Source organism: Urocitellus parryii, chromosome 2 (genome assembly GCF_045843805.1).
Source record: "Urocitellus parryii isolate mUroPar1 chromosome 2, mUroPar1.hap1, whole genome shotgun sequence".
NCBI lineage: Eukaryota > Metazoa > Chordata > Mammalia > Rodentia > Sciuridae > Urocitellus > Urocitellus parryii.
The window spans coordinates 141,808,577-141,828,267 of record NC_135532.1 but is presented as its reverse complement, the minus strand read 5'-3'; the positions used below and the strand labels follow the sequence as shown (position 1 = coordinate 141,828,267).

The following is a 19,691-nucleotide window of genomic DNA, read 5'->3' as shown; positions in this document are numbered from 1 at the left end:
TATGAAATGAATTGCATTCTGCCATCGTGTATATCAAATCAGAATAAAAAATTCACTCTTCAAAAAAAAAAAAACAACAACCTTTTTTGCTGAAAAATAAAACCTGTTGCTTGTCACCTTATTAAATCTAGACCAGTCTTTCAGTCCCTTTTGACTTGAGGACAAGATGTGGGATTTTAGAATTATTGTGTGAAACTAAAATGCTTTCACCTCCTCCCCTCTCAACCGACCCCAGGGCAGTCATCCCAGATCCTGAGCATCTTCTCAGCCTGACCTGCTGGCGAAAATAGAAGTGGAGAACAAGGTCCCCACGCAAAGCAGAATGATTCATGTGCAAACGCCCTCTCTGATTCATAACAAGGGAGGAAATCATCCTGTCATCCCAGAAGCCTGCAGAGCCAGCCTCATTTGGCTGAGACTGTGGGGGCTCCCAGCTTCCGGGCACAGAGTTTGGCTGCAGTCTGAATGCGTGATGATGACCAAATTGGGGAGGAACATAGCTCAGCAGCAGGGCTGACGACTCACCCACCGAGGGACTGTGGGTAATTAGAGATTCATTACAATCCCATAGTTTGTATCATGGCTCGGGGTCAACACAGGGTCACTGCACATGGCAAACTTAGGGAGCTGTGTCTCGAAGGATGACGCCAGCCAGGGGAGTGCAGAGTGAAGCGGACAGTGATGAGGAGCCAGCGGGGCTGGGACGCAGATACACAGCCAGGGACTGGCGACAGCCCGGATGTGGGGCAGTGGGCCCCGCAGGCTCTGGGGAAGGAAGCAAAACACAGGCAGCTGAACTAGCTCCCCACCGCCATCCCTGCCATCTCCAATTAACCTCCCAGGCCCAGGGTTCCCAGAGACTGGCCTGTCAAGGGCCAGTCCAATTTCAAAAAATAATTGGGGCCTGACACAGGGTAGCCAACTTCTTATTTTGCAGAGTAAGGACATTGAAAACAAACAAAACAGTTGCCATCCACTATCATCATCATTTCAGAAGAGGAAGGAGATTTTTACACTAAATAATGTAGGGAGGACGTAATCGCAGGGTAAATGACAGTCATGCAAATTTAATTAATTTAGCTCACCAACTTGTGGTTATTTTTTCTCATTACCATGAAGACTCATGAAAACTCTCCTGCAGGCGGGTGCGAGGCCTTCCCTCCAGAGTTTCCACAATGGGGAGACTTGGGGCATAGCTTGTGGAGGAGATTCGCAGGGAGAAAACCACCACCAACAACTTCATGAACTCTGTGGAGAAAATTGTCATAAAGATTTCTTTATGAAGAAATTGATGAAGGAAAGTACTTTCCATCCCTTCTGTACCCATTCTTTTCACTTCTTAGTTAAAAAGAAAAGAAAAACAAAAAAAAAAATGGAAAGAAAAGGTCATGTACTAAATCACTGCATTAGAGGGCAATCGGAGGTCTGTGTTAAAATGTTCTAATGGATTTAACTGGGGATTTGACCATATATTTCTTACAAGTGATAGATCAATGGTCACAGACATGGAAAGAACTTTATATAAAGAAAGGACTTTCGCATCTATGATCTCATTTGATTCTCCAAACAAATCCTGTATTTGGTATTGTTATTATATTTCTCATTGTGCAGATGAGGAAACCGAGGATAAGACTGGTCCAAGTTCAAACATCTGGTAAATTGTGGAGAATCAGGATGCTAACCCCTCCTTGGGTACTAGATTATGCTCTTTCATTAGACTATGTGTTGAGGAAAGAATGAGGCAGCTTGACATATTTTCCCACACTTAGTCTGCTTTTTATTCTCTGATTCAAAATCATCACATTTTAGGGAAAATCTTCTAAAGAAGCAAAATTTAAATCATCATAGCCTCCCAATGAAAGCTATATTCTCATTCTCAACACATTGGTTATCAAGTATGGGTCATCTCCAACCAGGGACATGTAAGAGCACATTTCCTTACTCTAAGAGGACCACCCTGCTGGGTGGGCTTATTCAAAATACTATAGTAGAAAGCATTTCATTAACCAAACTAAACCAAACAAAAAAGACATCAGTGCCTCACCTGCAGCTGATATTGCCTTTGTACTTTTAGTTGTTTTTTGACTTTAGAGAACGTCTTTGCATCTCTTTTATTACACTGAATTAACTAATTTCACTAGATGCTGATTTGTCACATTCAAGTAGGGCGAAGTGGCGGGCAGGAGACTGTGGGGCAAGGAGAATGTGGCTTGGAAAGGGACAGCTGCATGTGTTCCCTTGTGTGTGACCAGACAGGCTACAGGTGGCTTCTACACCTTCAGAGGTAGAGAGAGTACATGTGAGGATGCCCCCAGGACCTGCAGCCCTCCCTGGGCACGGGGAGCAGGGATGTCTTTCCTCTGACCATGATTGATTCTCTCAGAGCTCTCTGCCCAAATCCTCCTCTGGCTGGGGTTGAAATGCTCCTTGAATTCCAGGCCTGCCCTCAGCTTTATTTCCCCTCCAGCCTGAATGCACAGCGATATCCAGAACTGACAGGGCAAGGAGGAATTAGGTTCTCAGGGAAAGAAGGGCTTTGACCCTAAAGATTAAAATCAGGGATCCCCTTGTCCACATCTCTTTGAAACTGTGAAGGGCTTTGTGTTTGGCTTTCCTGAATAGAAAGAGCGGACTTCTACATAGGTTGAGACTAATAGTTTCTCAAATTTGAAACTCTTTAAAGATGTGAAGAATTGTGTAAGTGACTATGTTAATATTTCTATATGGTAATATGTGTCTCCTTTCCTTGATTAATGGACCAAGATAGGATCCTAATTAGCTCAGACCACTAATATTTAACAAAAAAATCCTTCATATGATTGAGATAAGTTTTGTATCTGATTTAACAGGAATGCCCCCATATTAATTCCTGGTTTTGACACTATACCATAATTATTTGCAATACTGATAGAAGCTGGGTGAAGGTTATATGGAAACTGCTACTTTTGCAACTCTGAAGTCAAATTATTTCAAAATCAAAGTTTTTTTTTTTTAAACTCTTCATGTAGCTTTCTCTTAGTAGGCTAAGAAGTCTCCAAGAAATAAAAATATTAGTAAAAAAGTGATATATCATGTATCTTCAGAATGCTGAGGGTTTTTTTTTGTCTAGATAGTTCAGAATAATAATTAAAAAATGTCTTTGCTTTGCACTTACCATATACGAAGCAGAGTACAAATGATGGATTATCTTTCTCATGTATTAGTAGGCCAAGGGATTTTCACTTGGAACTAATAAGTTACCTGTTTAAGAACATTCTATAAAAGAGGCTTTTGGGAATTAATAATAATTACCATCCATGGTGGAAGTTACTTGGTCTTTGTGCTTCATATGATTATTTCATTTAATAACATATATTCTTTGACAGATATTCTTTGACATATACCCCGTCTTGCTGCGCAGGCTAATTTGGCTGTCAATGTATGCATTCACTCATTCATTCATTGGCTCATTCACTCAACATTTATGGAGTGCTTAATAGATGCAAGGAGCCACAGGCTGCCCCAAACAGGAAAATGCCCCTGCCCTCACTGAAGTAAACAATATATAAATTTAAAAATTTTCAACAAGGCTATTGTAGAAACAGTAAGGGGGATGAGGGGGAAGGGGGCATGCAGGGGAATGAGCTGGCTGTTTTAAAAGAAGGATCCAGGGAAGGCCTTTCTGAGGAGACAGCTTTGGAACTGAGATGTGACTAAGCTGGGAGAAATGCTACAGGGGAGGAAGGAGTGGCAAGGACACAGTCCTCTGAGGAAAAGAAGAGATGTCCAGGGCTGGGGATCTGAGAGGAAGGACAGTGTCAGGAGGAAGATGGGAGAGAGGTAGCCGGGCCTAGGGCTCCACAGGGTTTTGTAGCCTGTGGAAAAGAATTTGGATTTGATCTTCATTGTGATGGGAAGCCACTGGAAAAGCCCGGGTCAAATTTACATCTGAAAAGAATCACTCTGGCTGCTGCCCGGGGAACTGCTTGTAGGGGGGCCAGGGCAGAAGCAAGGAGATCCTGGGGGCCAGGCAAGGGATGTGGTGGCTTAGATGAGGGTGAGAGTTTTCTTCTAACCCCGGCTCTAAGATCTATGACTTCCTGACAATAAACTCTAATATTGAATGCCTTTTGGCTTCACAATGTAGGGATCCCAACCTGCCAAAGCTGTGGGCACAGAATAAATAACACATTTTGTATTCTGAGTGTCTCTGGGAAAGGAAGAAAAAATGACAGGCAGAAGGGAACAAAGGGTGTGTATGTGTTTTGCCATTGTCTCTAAAAGTGGATAATGTGCATTCAATTGCCCTCCCCCTTTCAAGTCTCCTCGTGCTTATTTCTGCCCCACTAATTTTTACATAATCCCATGTGGCCTTTCTGTGCAACTTCCCTTGAAGGAGATACATCTTTTCTTTCAAGAATGCTAGCTGCTCCTACGGGGCAGGGGCCGATATTGTGTTGATACAGCTCTTGTAGTCAGTGACTAGAACCTTCAGATGACGTAATGAATGTTATAAATGTGTACTTTTAAGATGAGTTCATATGTAAGTAATTGAATTGATGCAAGGGAAATAGGACATTTATATCATACAATGGGGGCGGGGGGGGGTTGGAAAACATCCTGGCTCTGCATCCTTTCCAGAAGACTTCCATGAGCCGCTGTATCACAGGATGTTAATAGGTGCTATTTGAAAACAAGGCTTTGCTATCAGGTAGTTAAGGGAGTCTATGGGTGAAATGTAATTCACAGATTTCTTTGTTGCAGGACTTCTCAGTGTTTTTTTTTTTCCTATGGTGGTTTTTTTTCTTTTTTTCTCATTTATTTGTTTTTGTCTATTGTGAAAAGCCAGGAGTGACATAATTGTTAATATTTCCTTAATTTCTTTGAGCATGGAACTTTTTTTTTTTTTTTTTTTTGTATTTCAGAGAGCCACTCCTGAGACGACAGTTCTGAAAACACACTATTGGCAAAAGATTCCAGTGGAAATCATGGTAGATAATAAAGGTGGGCTCTTCTTCTGTCTGTTATCAATAAAATCCAAAGCCTATTAGCAAGAACAAAGAATTAGCAAAGGTTTGAATTGCTTCTTTCAAATTGACCATCAGGAAGACAGTGTTTATACATAGATTTTTTTTTTAATCTTAGCAAAATGTTTCAGGAGCTTATCATCCTGAAGTACAGAATTCACTCACCTTACAGTTTTGTATCAGAATCTATTGTTAAATAGTCAGTTTGTTAGAGTTATTAAAAGAAAAATTCATTTACCAATAATTTTTTTTCACCCAAACATAGTTAATGACTATAACAGTCACAATCTTCCTGGAAGGTAGGAATCTGGATCAAAGTTTGCTGCTGGAAGTGAGTTCTGCAGAATTCCAGTTGTTATTCCCAGCCCTTTATTTTTCACAATTTCATCTGGTTGGTAATCTTGAACCTGATCCAGTTTTTCTTGCCTTTTGTGATCCTGTGACCAAGGAGTCAGAGTGAGCAGCCGACACTGTTAAGAAATAATGGCAGTGATCTGAGTGGAGGTCTTGAAATGAACCCGTGAGCACCATTCTGGGCATGGTGACACACAGCCCTGCAGTAGTTGTAATTAAAATTGGGTTAAGGAGTCAAAAGCAATGGGAACAGAGTGTGAGTGTGTAGAGACAGCTTCGGTTCTAGACAGGATGGTGTGGACCACATATTATGCCCTAGTGGTTATAGCTGAGAGAACTTTTGCCTACCTTTCTTCCATGAGCATCCATCAGGGCCTGGCTGGCAAATGCATGACAGCTATACCAAAAAAGGAGTGCAGATTGAAAGAGCTCAAGAAAACTCTGTAAAAAGAGAGCATCAAGGAATCAAGAGGCAGATCTATTTATTTTAGAAGACACAGATAATCTTCTATGCCAGAATCTGGACCTTACTCCCATTATAGCTCTTCTCCTGAAAGACGCTCTTAAGGATTGTGGTTCAGTGTTTGGCTTTTGTTTAATTTTAATGTATATTATTCAGAGCATATTAGCTGAGCTAAATCGTTGTTTGCATCTTTCAATTATAATCTCTTACAATGTATTAGTAATGCACTCTGAATTCTTCTCTTTCAGTTTGTTTTGTAATTCTCAGGTAATGAAATGTGTGTGTGGCAAGCAAAGTGCTCTTTCAAGAAGGTACAAACAGTTGATACTTGCTCCATTTTGGATGGAGAGAAACCCATTAACCAAGGGGCAGAGGCTGTGGAACTCTTCTTGTATCAATTCCTGCCTTTGTGATCTCTGGTCCAGCTCATGCCATTGAACAACCACATTCTGCCCTGTCATCATTTTGCAAAACCTGTTGTGTTGATGGAACCACCTCCTCTGAGATACCTTTTGACTTTCCATCAAACTGGAGTAAAATCCAAAATTCTCAGTGTGGTTTCTGTGGACCACTTCAAAATTGACTTCTTTTGGCTACCCCAAAATGCCCTGCCCTGCCTTTTATGCCAAACCACAGGCTTTTCCATACATGGTTACCTTGACCTGGAAAAATCTCCAACTCCTTATTTCCTGCTTTCTCTTTTCGCTTTTCTGCCTTTTCTCCAGCCCATCCCAGGGGAACAACATTCACATCTCTTAATTTTACCTCCTATTCCTTACCTGCACAATGCACATGCTAATGCATTCTGGCACAAGTGCACTCATGTACACACACACATACACACACACACACATGCATGCACAAGTGTATAAGCAATGGATGGGTGGCAGAAGCATGGATAATGGCTTCTATCATCCATCCATTGTCTGTTTCCCCCATCAGTCCCTAAGCTCCTTGAACAGATGGTCACAATATCTCTTATTCATTGTTGTATCCTTTGTACTTCTCACTTCTGGCAGGAAAATAGTTGCTCAATGAAGGAAACAATGGGTAAAGAGTTTATGATATTTACAGTGTTCTTAATTAGTGACTTTCCTGATGACGATGATAGGGTTTTTCTCTACCTTGATTAAAAGTTAATAGTACTAAAACAAAAAAAGTAGAAGAAAAAGAAAGCAAACAGTATGACTTAGAATCCCCACAGTGTTTCAGGTCCCTCAAAAATGTAGATTCCAGAAAAATTGTTATAAAATTCTCATCAGTAGCAAACATTCTTTACTTTTTTGTGGCTCCTTAAGAAAAGCTGGTGAATATCTCAGGTCTGTTACACACAGAAATATAAAGATAATTTATAAAGTCTTGGGAATTGGAAGATTTGACACTTGCCATTTTATTTAGTCAGCCTAAGGTATGTCATGTTTGCAATTTTTCTGAGACGCAAAATTTAATTACATGATTTGTGCATCTGAATTGTGAAAGTGAACACTTTTTTTATCCCACTCATTTAACATATTAACACTTAAGAAGTAATTAAAAATAATCTTTGTTTATTTATGCAACAATACCCAATAAGTGAGGAATAGACTTTTAGTGAAAATTTAAAAAGGCAATAAATTTATGGTGTAAAGATGTGAACAGAAAATAATTGTTGGGACACCAAGGATCACGTTAAAACATTTCATTTTCTCTAGCTTGGAGGGACTTGGGGGGTATCCTTCATAAATTTTGAAGCTCTTACATACACATACATACTTGGCATTTTAGCACAGTGTAGTTGTCACCCCAGGGGCAGAGAACGGTTGCCACTCATTATATTGTAATACATTTGAACATTTTGCTGGGCTTGACAAACATACTTAAATATGTATTGGCTGGAAATAGCATCACCAACAAACTGTAATTTTGTGGGCTCTGATGCATTCTGAATGCTCTGACAAAGCACTGGTCAATTTGACCATCTTAATTTGACCAGGATAAGAGTGAACATAGAGTGTATTGTGTGTGTGTGTGTGTGTGTGTGTGTGTGTGTGTGTGTCCAGTTTTTCCCAGATGGGAAACTCTCCTTTCTTTTACTGCCTCACCCCTCTTTTTGCAAAACTATCAGCCTTGAACATTACCCTGCCCGGGGAGGGACATAGTCTTGCCCTTGGTGACTCAGGAATGGAACCATGTACGTGGCATGTGACTTGTGCAGTCACAGGGCCCTCCACTCATAAGGAATTCATGCTGTCCTGTCCTTGCCTTAAATTCTTAATTTTATCTTTAAACTCAAGTTTTATAAGTCCTATGGAGCAACGGTGCATGAGTTTGAACAAAGGAGATGCACACAAAATGTATGGTTGCTTACCTCCTCCCTCCCACATGGTACTTGTTGTGCCCCAAGGCACTGAATTCTAGGGGTCCTATAATGTGAGGGGGTTTTGTGAGACTTAAGCAAGTCTCCAACTTGCCTCAAATGCAGAAAGGAAGCAATGGGGTTCTAAGAACCACAAAGACCAAGAGATCCCCCAAATCCTCTCCCATGTTACCTCTCTGTATTAGCTACCCATTTAGGCTTGTGACTCTGTGCTAATCAATCAGTTCTTCTTCACTGTGACCAAACTACCTGACAAGAACAATTTAGAGGAAAAAAATTTTGTTTTGAGCTCACTGTTTTAATGATTTAGTCCATAGTCAGCTGAAGCTCTGGAGCCAAGGTGAGGCAGAAGGGCACTGCAAAGGTGAATAACTCTGCTCACGGTGGCCAGGAAGCAGGGGCTTAGAGTGGGGGGAGAGGTACAGGGAAGATGCACCCTTCCAAGGCATGCCCCCAGTTATTCACCTCCTCCAGCCACACCCCACCTGCCTATAGTTACCACCCAGTTAGTCCATTCAAACTAGGATGGGCTGATGATGCTCTCCCCATCCAATCATTTCACCCCTGAATAGTCCCACCTTAACATATAAGCTTTGGGGGGATACTTCATATTCCAAAGCACAACACTCCCTTTCCTTTTAGAATTTCCTTTCTCATCAGTTAGTCAAAGGAATCAGTAGAATGTGCACATAAAAAAAAAGTGAAATAAAAACAGTTATTTTTATGTAGCACTTCCACTGTTCTGATGGGAACAAAATACATATGCATGCATGAGCTATGAAAACTGTGTAACTTTAGTGGTACACATTTTATTTCAATGTTCTTTCATCAAATTGGCATTGGGCAATGTAAAAATGAATGGTAGTAATTAAAATTTTAATGTTTTTCTAAGCTTAAGACTAAATAGCAAATAAAAATCACCATGGCAGGTCAATAGAATTACCACAGAAAAAAAGAGGAAAACTGTTTTAATACATTGACTGGAATATTTTTCTTTCTTTTTTTAAAGCAAGAGGGTCCCACGTTTCTTGCACATATGCAGTTAGCCTCAGCCACGGGATCTCTCTGCTGGGAGTCACTAGGATTGCAGGAGCCCTGCAGGTACACTCCCTTTTTATGCCCTCTTCACTAGAAAGAGACCATTGGTAGGGGCTGCTTGTATGCTGAACACACATGGATGGAGGAGGGAGTTTAGCTCAGTCAGGGAGTCCAGGTGTATCTAATGCAGTGGTTTAAAAATTTCCAAACACTCTGCTATTTAGCAAGTAGTACGACTAGTCATTATGCTTCTGCTTTGTATGAAACTGCTGACACCTTAGAAACTGCCTAATGATACATAAAATTCTATTTTTTCTGTGTGGAATGCCACTGGGCAAGTGGGTATTACTTATAGATGTATAAATATTGTGCATATTAGCATGAAGAGTCACTTACAAGTCAATAAGCTTTCTAACTGTAGAAGAACAAAAGAAAAGAAATCACACAGGAACAAATAATTTCATAGGATTTGTTCGATTATTTCTTAACCTTGGAAAGGTAAAACATTTCTATAAAAGGGTAATTTTAATTTTATTTTGAAGGTAATACAAAGGCAACATTAAATTAGTTTTCCATTTTACCATTTAGCCTTGAAAGAAAAAAAATTTTTGCTTTCATTATACAGCCCTGAGTGGAACAACAGATTTTGAAACACGGCAAAGGTAGTGTTCATTGTTGCCTCTTTAATCCTTTTCCCCACTTTGTTCTTTGAACCTGCTCCATTCTGATTTGCCTCTATGTTTTTCCCCCCATAGGACAAAACTATGATCATATTTGCATGGCTATTAATGAGAACAAATGTACAATCTTGCAGTCATTACTTGTTAGCATTAGAGATCAAGCCTTATACAGTAACTGGACTGACCCTAAGGGACAAATCTTATGTTCAGGCTTCAATTCCAGAAGTTATAATACTTTCATTTTTTGCTTGGTGCTCTTTTTACACAATTGTATCAGTGTGGCCTGTGGGAATGTATATGTAGGGATTTCCATATTGGAGAAAATTGAGTTGAATCCATTCACGTAACCTATGAAGTTAATGAATCAGCTTCTTGAGATTTCTGCTTCTCATCTGAAAAATGAAGGTAAATCCTCTCTTATGGAGTTGTCATAAAGATTCAGGAGGTAACTTATGCAGAGTTGGGTTTCTGGCACATAGTAGGTACTCAGTGACCATTTTTCCTTCTCCTTTTACCTTCTGTATCAAAATATTTATATGCACTTGCAAATTAGCTTCTATTTTATTTTTGAGATGAAGTTTTATCACATGCAAACATTTTTATAAACATGTTGGTTTGTCTATGGCAAAAAATATAACTCTACCTTCCGACTCTAATTCCAAATGTCTAGGTAACCATAGAGCATCTTTCTGAAAATTCTGTGGATACATGTAAGTATCTCATGAAGCTAGCTCCACATAATCACAAATGAGCCCATGAAATTTATTCTTCACCTCTTTACACAGTAGCCTATAGTTTTTCATTTTTAAAAACTGTTCTGTATGATCACAATTTTTTTTGGTGGGGGAGGGAGTTACCAGGTATTGAACTCAAGGGCACTTAACAACTGAACCACATCCCCAGGCCTTTTTAGATTTTATTTTGATACAGGCTCTCCTTAAGTTGCTCAGGGCCTAGCTAAATTGCTGAGGTTGGCTTTGAACTTGGGATCTCCCTGACCCAGCCTCCCAAGCTACTGGGATTACAGGCATGCACCACCACATCCATCAACATTTATTTTTAATTGACTTTTGGATTTCCAGTTTTTGTCACCCCAACACTGCAGCAGTGGGCACAGGACATACACATTCTTATTCATCTAGAGAAGTGCTCACGTAGGGCATATTCCCAGATTCTAGTTGCTGGGTTGAAGGGCACACTTACTTTTAACTTTCTTTCCTATGTGTCCCTTCCAACTCCAGTTCCATTACTGAAATCCTACTCCTGTGTCTAAAGACCTAATCTAAGTCATTTACAATAAAAATGTTATCGAATCATAATAAAAGTATTTTCCAATCTATCACTGCTTAGGGTTATTGTGAGAACAAGTGCTGGTGGTGAAAATCTTATGTTAACTTTAAATATTGATATGTAATTTGGTATAATTTAAATTATAACAAGTCAGGATATGTGATGATAAACTTTATCATTGATTATCAAGTGCAAGGCCTTGACCGGCTTAGGAGTTTGGAGGGACTAAGCTATCCAGGAGATCTTTTGGAAGACAAGAGGGTTGTTTTGAAATCACTTTGCCTGCGTGGACATCTACTCTGTGAATGCTAATGCTATAATCTACAACCCTCTCCTGGATCCTTTTCAATGAACCTTTTCAATGAACCCACACTGGATCCTAAAGTAAGGACCAAACAGAAGGCAGCATGAATGAGTGGCTCCCCCACTGGGTCCTGGTCACAAAGGAAGACACTCAGGTTTTTCTCAGACTTTGGTGAACTTCCCTAAGTGGCTTTAGAAGCTCAAATTACAAACAGTTCCCTAATTGTCTCTGAAAACCTGAGTGTTGAGTTATTGCTGATGGAGTTTTATCCTTGGGTTTTACTGTGTCTTCACATATGCATCCTGGATCCAAGGCAAATACAGAGAAATGCTCTGAAAGCAAACCTGTTCTTACCCATAAGAAAACGCCATTATTCATTTGCTGCTGTAGACGCAGGAGAAACAATGTGTGCCTTTCATTCCCCTGTTTCTCTAACAGTCCTCATTGTACCTGCCTTGTCCCTGAATGGGTTCCACCGTGCAGGAAGTGACATGGCACAGTGAGCTTAAGAATATTCCTTATTTTTGTTCGATTGGATAACACCAAGTAACAACACGAGGAAGGTCATAACAACCCACTTCATAGTGAGGATGGCTCATTAATCCTGTGATTAGCTCATCTGAGTGATTGCAAGGGAAGATACACCATAAATTTAAATTGTGTAACTTAGAGTCAAATTTGCTATAAGAACCTTTAGAAGGGGATATTTGTAAAATAAAGAGGAAAAAAAAATGTCACCCCGCTTCCCCAGGAGTTTTTTAGTATCCTTAATAAATTAAATAGCTAGTGTCTTGAGTGCTTATAATGTGCCAAACTCTTTGTTTGCATTATCTGAGTTTTACAACAACTCTGAAAGGTGAGGATTATTGTGTCCATTTATAGATGAGGAAATAGAAGCTCAGAGAAGTTCAGAAGCATTTTCAAGGTTATATAGCTAGGTCAAACTCAAATCAGATTCCCAAATCTAGGTTTTTCCAACACACTAGGTCATCTCTCAAATAAAAGGGCACCTATGTAAAGTTTAAATTCATAAACTTAAACTCTGCCCCCAAAACAATCATTTTCACATGTCATTGATCTCAGGAAAAGAATCTCTTTTTTTTTCTCACTTCTATAAATTGTATAAATGTTTAGTTTGTTCATTGATTATCATGTCAGATGAAAATGGCTGGGCAGATAGTCATTGTATTTGAAGAAAGCATTTGGGATTATCTGACTTAATTCAGTCAAATAGTATATAAGAGTTTTATATTGGGGAGTCACCAAAAGACACAGGCAGAGATCATCTGGATTAAAGAAATTGAGGTATCCAGGAAAGGCCTGTGTGATTGCCAATTGGCAGAGACTAAGGACAGAGGACTCCAGATGTCAAAGGAAACAGAGCTGGTGCCTGAAGGAGCCCGGAGCCAGAAGTTGCAAAGGAGCATAGCCCAACTTGTGGTTGAACTGCTTCTCACCTGGGCACCAGGTGCCTTGTACTCTGCACCTGTAATTTATTTACTAAAAGATGGTTAGTGAGTCTATAATATTTTGGATTATTTTACCAATAATACAGAATTCTCTCCAGTTGCAAAACTTGGCTTCCCTGTCTCAGGGTTACTGATCATTCCCTTAGACCTCACCGATACTTCCAATTATTAAAATGTGTTTGATGGAAACATAATGAAATTCCACCAAGCATCATGCCTGGCCATGAACTAGAAGGAGCTCCTGATTAACAGGCTGACTCTGCGTCCCAAGCTGGGAGAGCCCTCATTTAAATCCTTTGTCCATGCCCAGTTATTAACGGAGCCCTCTTTCCCTTTCAGAGGTGTCTCAATTTGGGCAATAAATTATGTGGTCACTCTCACCCTAACTAATATGAATCTGTAGAACCTGGGCTGAGTCATGGCAAGTCACTCTCTAAAGCGGGACCTTCAGGAAGGACCTCAGCAGCCCTGCATCAGGCCTAGGCCTCACCCTGAGAAGCTGCCCTCTGGGAACAGGAGCCAGGAGCCGCAACGGCGCATGCAGTTGAGAGCACCCAACTCTTGCCAGGGCAGGAGGAGATTCTCCACTATGAAGGTTAATGCTTGGGCGGCCATGACAGTTCCTGAAAGGTTTAGTGTTTCCCTGTGGGCCTGTTCTCTGGGCGACCTATATCCTATTAATCCTCCTATGACTCCCATGCCTGCCTTTGCTGCTCTCATGTTTTAGATGCAAAACCCTGTTGTCATATCTGTCTGCTCACGTCACCCCCAACTGGGTACCTTTGCTTCTCTCCCAACTTTCCATGCTCCCTGTTTTAGTCGATGTTTGCTGCTGTGACTAAAAGGATCCGACCAGAACAACTGTAGAAGAGAAAATGTTTATCTGAGGGCTCACAGTTTCAGAGGTCTTAGTCCATAGAGGGCCGGCTCCATTCCTTGGGACTCAAAGGGTGGAAGAGTGTGGCAGAGGGAAGCAGCTCACATAGGGATCAGAAAGCAGAGAGAGAGGTCTCCACTGGCATGGTACAAATATATCCCCCAAAGCCACGCCCCAATTCCCACCTCCTCCAGCCACACCCTACCACTTCAATTACCATGCAATTAATCCCTATCAGGAAATTAATTCACTGATTGGGTTAAGACTCTTATAACCCAACCATTTCTCCTCTGAACCTTCTTACATTGTCTCACACGTGAGCTTTTGGGAACTACCACATCTAAACTGTAACACTCCCACTCTCAGGTCCACTTCCCTCCCTAGGGAGATGGCCAGATGCCCAGATGGCAGATTCTGCTCATAGTAATTCTTCCTTTCCTCAGAACCCTGCACCTAGAAGATGTTTAGTAATTGTTTATTAATGGTGTCAAATCCTTGTTGTTATTGTTGTGTTGTTGTTCTATTGTCTACTGGGGATTGAACCCAGGGGCCCTGTACCACTGAGCTACATCCCTATCCCTTTTTATTTTCTACTTTGAGAGAGTCTCCCTAAATTGCCCAGACTGATCTTGAACTTGCAATCTGTCAGTCTCAGCCTCCTGAGTAGCTGGGATTGCCTGCGTGCCCCACCTCACCCAGCTGATGGTGCCAATCCTTATGAGCCACATCCCCTCTCCGTCATGCCAATGCTACTTTCCCCTTCTCTGTAGCAACTACTGCCTATGGAACAGCAGTTTTTCTTTTGCCCAAAGATTATACATTTTTCTAAATCATTCTTCCTTAGTATGCCTTAGTATGAAATGAACCAACATGAATATATTTTTTAAACTTTTAAAACGTTCTGAAAACTTCAAAAGAAGTTAATCAGAAAAAAAATAAACCGTATAAATACTTAAGAAAATTGTATTTCTTTGGGTTAGATGGAAGTCAGGGGCAGTGTGTTTGGGAAGGCCCCTGACACAATGTACAAATATTATTTGGAATTGAAGGAGGACTGAGAAGACAGTCTTCTCCCCACAACACAGCCTGGCTTTGTTTGCCATCCTGGCTGCCTGCCACCTCACAGTGCCCTTAGAGTCCTGAGGAGATGGGACGGAGAATGAATACTTGATCATGGGTTCCCTGAGGCCAGGGTCTGATCGTTTATCATTTGTCTCTGAAGTAACTGAAGAGTGGCAGGTGTCTGAGAATCTTTCCTTAACAGGACAGTGGCAAGAATGGCCCTCATGTTTCAGGCACTGTCTGAGGATGTTCGATATGAGATGGAATAGGATGCTGAGTGTCAGAGGAGGCAGGACAAAGGGGTTCTCAAGGACCATTCAAAGGGATTAGTTTGGGATTGGCCCCATGGCTGCACCTTCCTGGAAGATCAGGACCTGGAAGAAACTAGTTCTTATTTGGAGCAAAGCAAACTTCCTACTGCACTGTGGCACACAGGCCCTTGGAGCCCTGACCTGGGCTGACCTGATTCCCCACCCCACTCTAATCTAAGTGATCTTATTGAAGGAACACCTGGCTGATTCCCCAAACCACCAGAGTGTCCTCCTTGTTTTCTTTATTTCTATCTCCTTTCTTCCCTGCAGAATACCGACTCCTCCTTCGAGGCTCAGCCCAGGCACTGCTCATGGGAACAGTATCTCTAAGAATGTCACCAATCCCACTCCTCCTCTGTTCTATGTCAACGTGGGCATAACTTGAGTTCATTGAGTTGGAATAGCTTCTTTCCTTTTCGTCTTCCCCAGACAGTATGCTCTGTAAGAACTTAATCATCTTCACATGGCTGTCCCTAAAATTTAGCAAAGTCCTCACATAGTTTAGGTGCTCAATAAAAGTTTGCAGAATTGACCTGGGCCTTGTCTACATACTGCTGAACATGACTGTCTATTAAAACTACAAGGCTGAGTTGTTACATATTAACTACAAATTCAGCTTTCCAGCTTATCTTGCTTTAAAAAACCAGAGGCTAAAATTAGGTAATTCCTTGCTAGAGTATTTATTTGTAATTAGTGTGAGGATTTACAGAAAAAGAAAAAGAAAACTCGACCTCTGAGTTTATTTTGTCTGCCCCCCACGCTCCCCCCAAAAATCATGTTCTGGAAGGATGAAATCTTAGAACTGAGATCAAAGATAATCGTGCCTGTCTTAGAAACCCCCAGGTTATTTTTAAGTAAAACAAAATGGAATGATTAGAAAGATTATGTTTGGAAATATAATTATTTCCTAACTTCTTAGCACATGCCTTGAGAGTACCTCAGTGTATAAATGCGTGCACTGACAAATATTCCATTAAAGGGTAGACTTGTTTACAGCAAAAACATTTCAGTACAACAAGGTTATCCACTCCACAGTTTCTTATGGTACATTATAATTATATACTGTAATTTTCAAATTTCTCAGTACAAAAAAATTCACATGTGAATTCTAATTATGTTCAAAAGCTTATATATTAAAAATGTTCAATATAATATAAAACGGGCCAATGTAAGGATGTCTAAACTGAAGAGTTAGATTGATATTTTCTTGAGAAAGAAACAGATATGATACAATAAAAAAAATCAAAAATAAACAGTGCCTTGTATGGACTCACTGAAATACAGTCAAATATGCTTTATATATCTGCATAGTTGACCAACCAGTGGCTAACTACTGTTCTTTGAGATATCTCAGGCCACATTTCAGAAATTTAAGAAAGACAATTCACCTTTCATGGGAAGAATTAGACAGGGCAAATACCAATTATCCAGAGACATCACAAGGATGATTGGTTGTCATTTATTTATTATTCCAAAGGAATATATTTCCAGTGATTTTAGGCTACCATCCAACCTTTACTAATAGTAGAAGGTCAAGATCTCAAAGTAAAAACCTACTAATAATGTATCAGGGTTCCAAGGAACTGTCCGTTAATCTTGAATCATGTCAGCTACATTCAGAATTTCTAGAATAAAGAAAATCAACAGGCTAAGTTTCTCCCACTCCTAGTTTTGCTCTTAGTTGGACTTATGTGGGCTGACATAATTGAAAGAATGTGAAAAGAATCAAGTTGATCCAATAAGTGTTTCCTGAGGATCCAGTCCTAACCCAGCAGGACACAGAATACATTGCAGATAGTTCTTGCCCTAACATAACTTAGGGGCCAATTTGGGAGACACAATTTATGCATAAACATTTCAAGAACAGCAAATGTAATCCACTATCAGAAAGTGTCATGGGACATTGGGAAGTATGAAGCAGGTTTTAGAGGACTGAAAAAGGGTCAGTTATTCCTGCCTACCTGGGGCTGGTTCCCAGGTCACAGATGTTGCAAATGTCAATTGCAAGTATTCAAATTGTGCTCTGAGGTCTTGACGAAAGCTCTGATTTCAGAGAAAAATATCCCTGGCCTCTGCTGATAAGGTTGACTGAGTGATGCCAAATGGAACTTTTGCTTCCATTTTGATCCACAGACCCCTGGCCTTGGAATGGCAAGAACTTGGGTCTTCAAAAAAGGAAAAAAAAAATTGTTCTGGCAAATAGACTCTGCTCTATTCTGCCAAAAATAGAAAATGGAAGGGCTACCAAGCATGTACTATGGGGGAATTAGGTTAAGAAAAATACATTTGAAGATGAAATTTTTCAATTGCCAAATTTGAGAAAGATGAAGCAGCTCTGATTTCAGATGTTTCCAGCAACACACCACGTCAGAAAAGAAGCCAGAAACTCAGAGAGAGATCAAGACCCCTGGTGAAATTTTGAAGAAGCAAAGAAAATTCAGGAGTTCTCTCCATTTGGACACTTCTATTTGAAGTATTCCAAAACAAAGGCATGAATTCAAATGCACAGTCTTTAAAAACAAAAGCAATATTCACAGGAAGCTCATTGCTGAGTACTTGCTTTTCCATTGAGGAATAGCCCTGCTGGGTTCCTGGGGGTCTTCCTGCACTCAGCTGTTTCTCATTGACATTCCTGCCAGGAGCTCCCACTGAAGTCAACGTATGGGGCAGAGTATGAAACCACGACTGTGAGTTCGCACCCAGAAAGGGTTGCCATGGCGTACTCCCACTACCTCTTGAAGAAGGGAGTGTTTGCTTACCAAATGTCAACCTTCTTGATTCGACTTCCCTCTTCATTGGAGGAATAGCTGACATTTTCTTCAGGCTAATGGCTGCAAATTGGAGACAACCAGGGGAGAGGGGGAAGTTCATAAAAAAAAAAAAAAGAAAGAAAGAAAGAAAAAAAAAGCTTTCTACAACATCTTTTATAAACTGTGACAATTGCATCTTGATAATTATTCATATAGCTTCAAAGGTTTCCGGAGTTCAAACTGAGGGAGCATGATTCATAAAATTTAAATAGTAGCAGGTAAAGTCAGATCTGTGACAGGGAATAGGAGGCTGCCACCATGCAATTAGAGATTTCTACATCACCGGGCAGAGAAGGTGAAACTAATTAAAATGGCTTTAACTTTAGGCCATGGCCTTGCTCCAGAGGCTTTAAAATGCTCTCAAAATTTTAGTTAACATATTTAAATGATTCACTCAGATGGAGAGCCAACTCTTTCAAGTAAAAGTTGTGAATGGGTCACATAATGTGGACGTTGGACATAAAAAGTTAGAAAAGTATGCAAGTTATGACCCACATAGGCAGGACAGAATGACCCAAGAGATCTTCTCTCTGAATAATAGTTAACACACATCAGACCTCCTGTGAACCCTGCATGGGTATCCATTAAGTTCCTACAGGGACTCTAGGAGGTGGTCATTATACTCATTTGTATGTGGGGACTCCAGAGTAGGCAGTCAAGGAAATTGTCTAGTGTCAGACAGCTGATAAGTGGCATAGACAAGGACCCTAATCAGGTCTTCTTCTGAGATGTCTGTGGAGGGCATGCATGATTTCCTGATTTAAAAGTACGCTGTAGGTAGCAGTGCTTTGTAAACTAGAGACACTGTTATAACAGTAATGAGAAGAAGAACATAAGGGAAAGCATGAGAAAAAGAAAGAGGAAGAGGTAGTGGAGAAAGAGAAAATGGATAACGTGAAAAAGGAGAAAGAGGGTAGAAACCTCCTATGTACCAACAACATCTGGGCTAACATGCTCAGCCTAGTGAGCCTTCTATCATGCTCTGTGCTTATCATGTAGCATGATTTCCTAAGATAATTGTCCAGCACAACTCTCCATTCCAGCCAATGACACTTGTGACCCAGAGACAGTATTTATTACTTCTAATACTCGCTGCCCCAAAGCATCCTGACTCCCTCTTACAAACTCCCTCTATACATTCCTATTGCCCTCATCCTTCAAAACCCACCTCATCTAACACATCCCACAAGCCTTTGCTGGCTACTCCCCCTTTCCATAACTTTGGAAAAACTTTGATAACCACAAAATTTTAGGATTTGACTACCTTTAGACATTCTGTAGTTAAAAATCACTCATTTAACAAATGAGTCCCATAGAAGATTGACAGTATGCGCATGGACAGAAGCTAGATGTGGCAGAATGACTTCTAGCTCTCCATCTGTTCCATATTACTGTCCCTAATTGTACAGCTGACTGCTTGCGTCTTGTCTCTCTCATGGAACCGATGCCCTCAAGAGCCAGGACCTGTCTCATCTTTATCTTCTCTACTTAGTGCAGGATGGTCTGGTGATGAATACGATTGACTGATTAAGAATGAATGTATGTCTCTTTGGATATCTAAACTGTTTAAAACCTGTGGCTGACATTAAAAAGAGACCATCAGCTCAGCTCTAGTGTAGAATAAATATTTCTCTAGTATTTACCTAGGAGCCATTACAACTCGTACCTGTT

At 40.5% G+C, this 19,691-nt stretch overlaps 1 long non-coding RNA gene across 1 annotated transcript in view; it reads left to right on the top strand.

Annotated features, from left to right (window-relative positions):
- The first annotated feature begins 497 nt into the window (after positions 1–497).
- LOC113178734 (uncharacterized) overlaps positions 498–19,691 on the top strand; it is a 58,893-nt gene continuing 39,699 nt past the window's right edge. The window contains exons 1-2 of the long non-coding RNA XR_003300255.2: positions 498–542; positions 4,905–4,983. This is a non-coding gene — a long non-coding RNA (uncharacterized LOC113178734). The remainder of the gene's footprint in view (positions 543–4,904; positions 4,984–19,691) is intronic.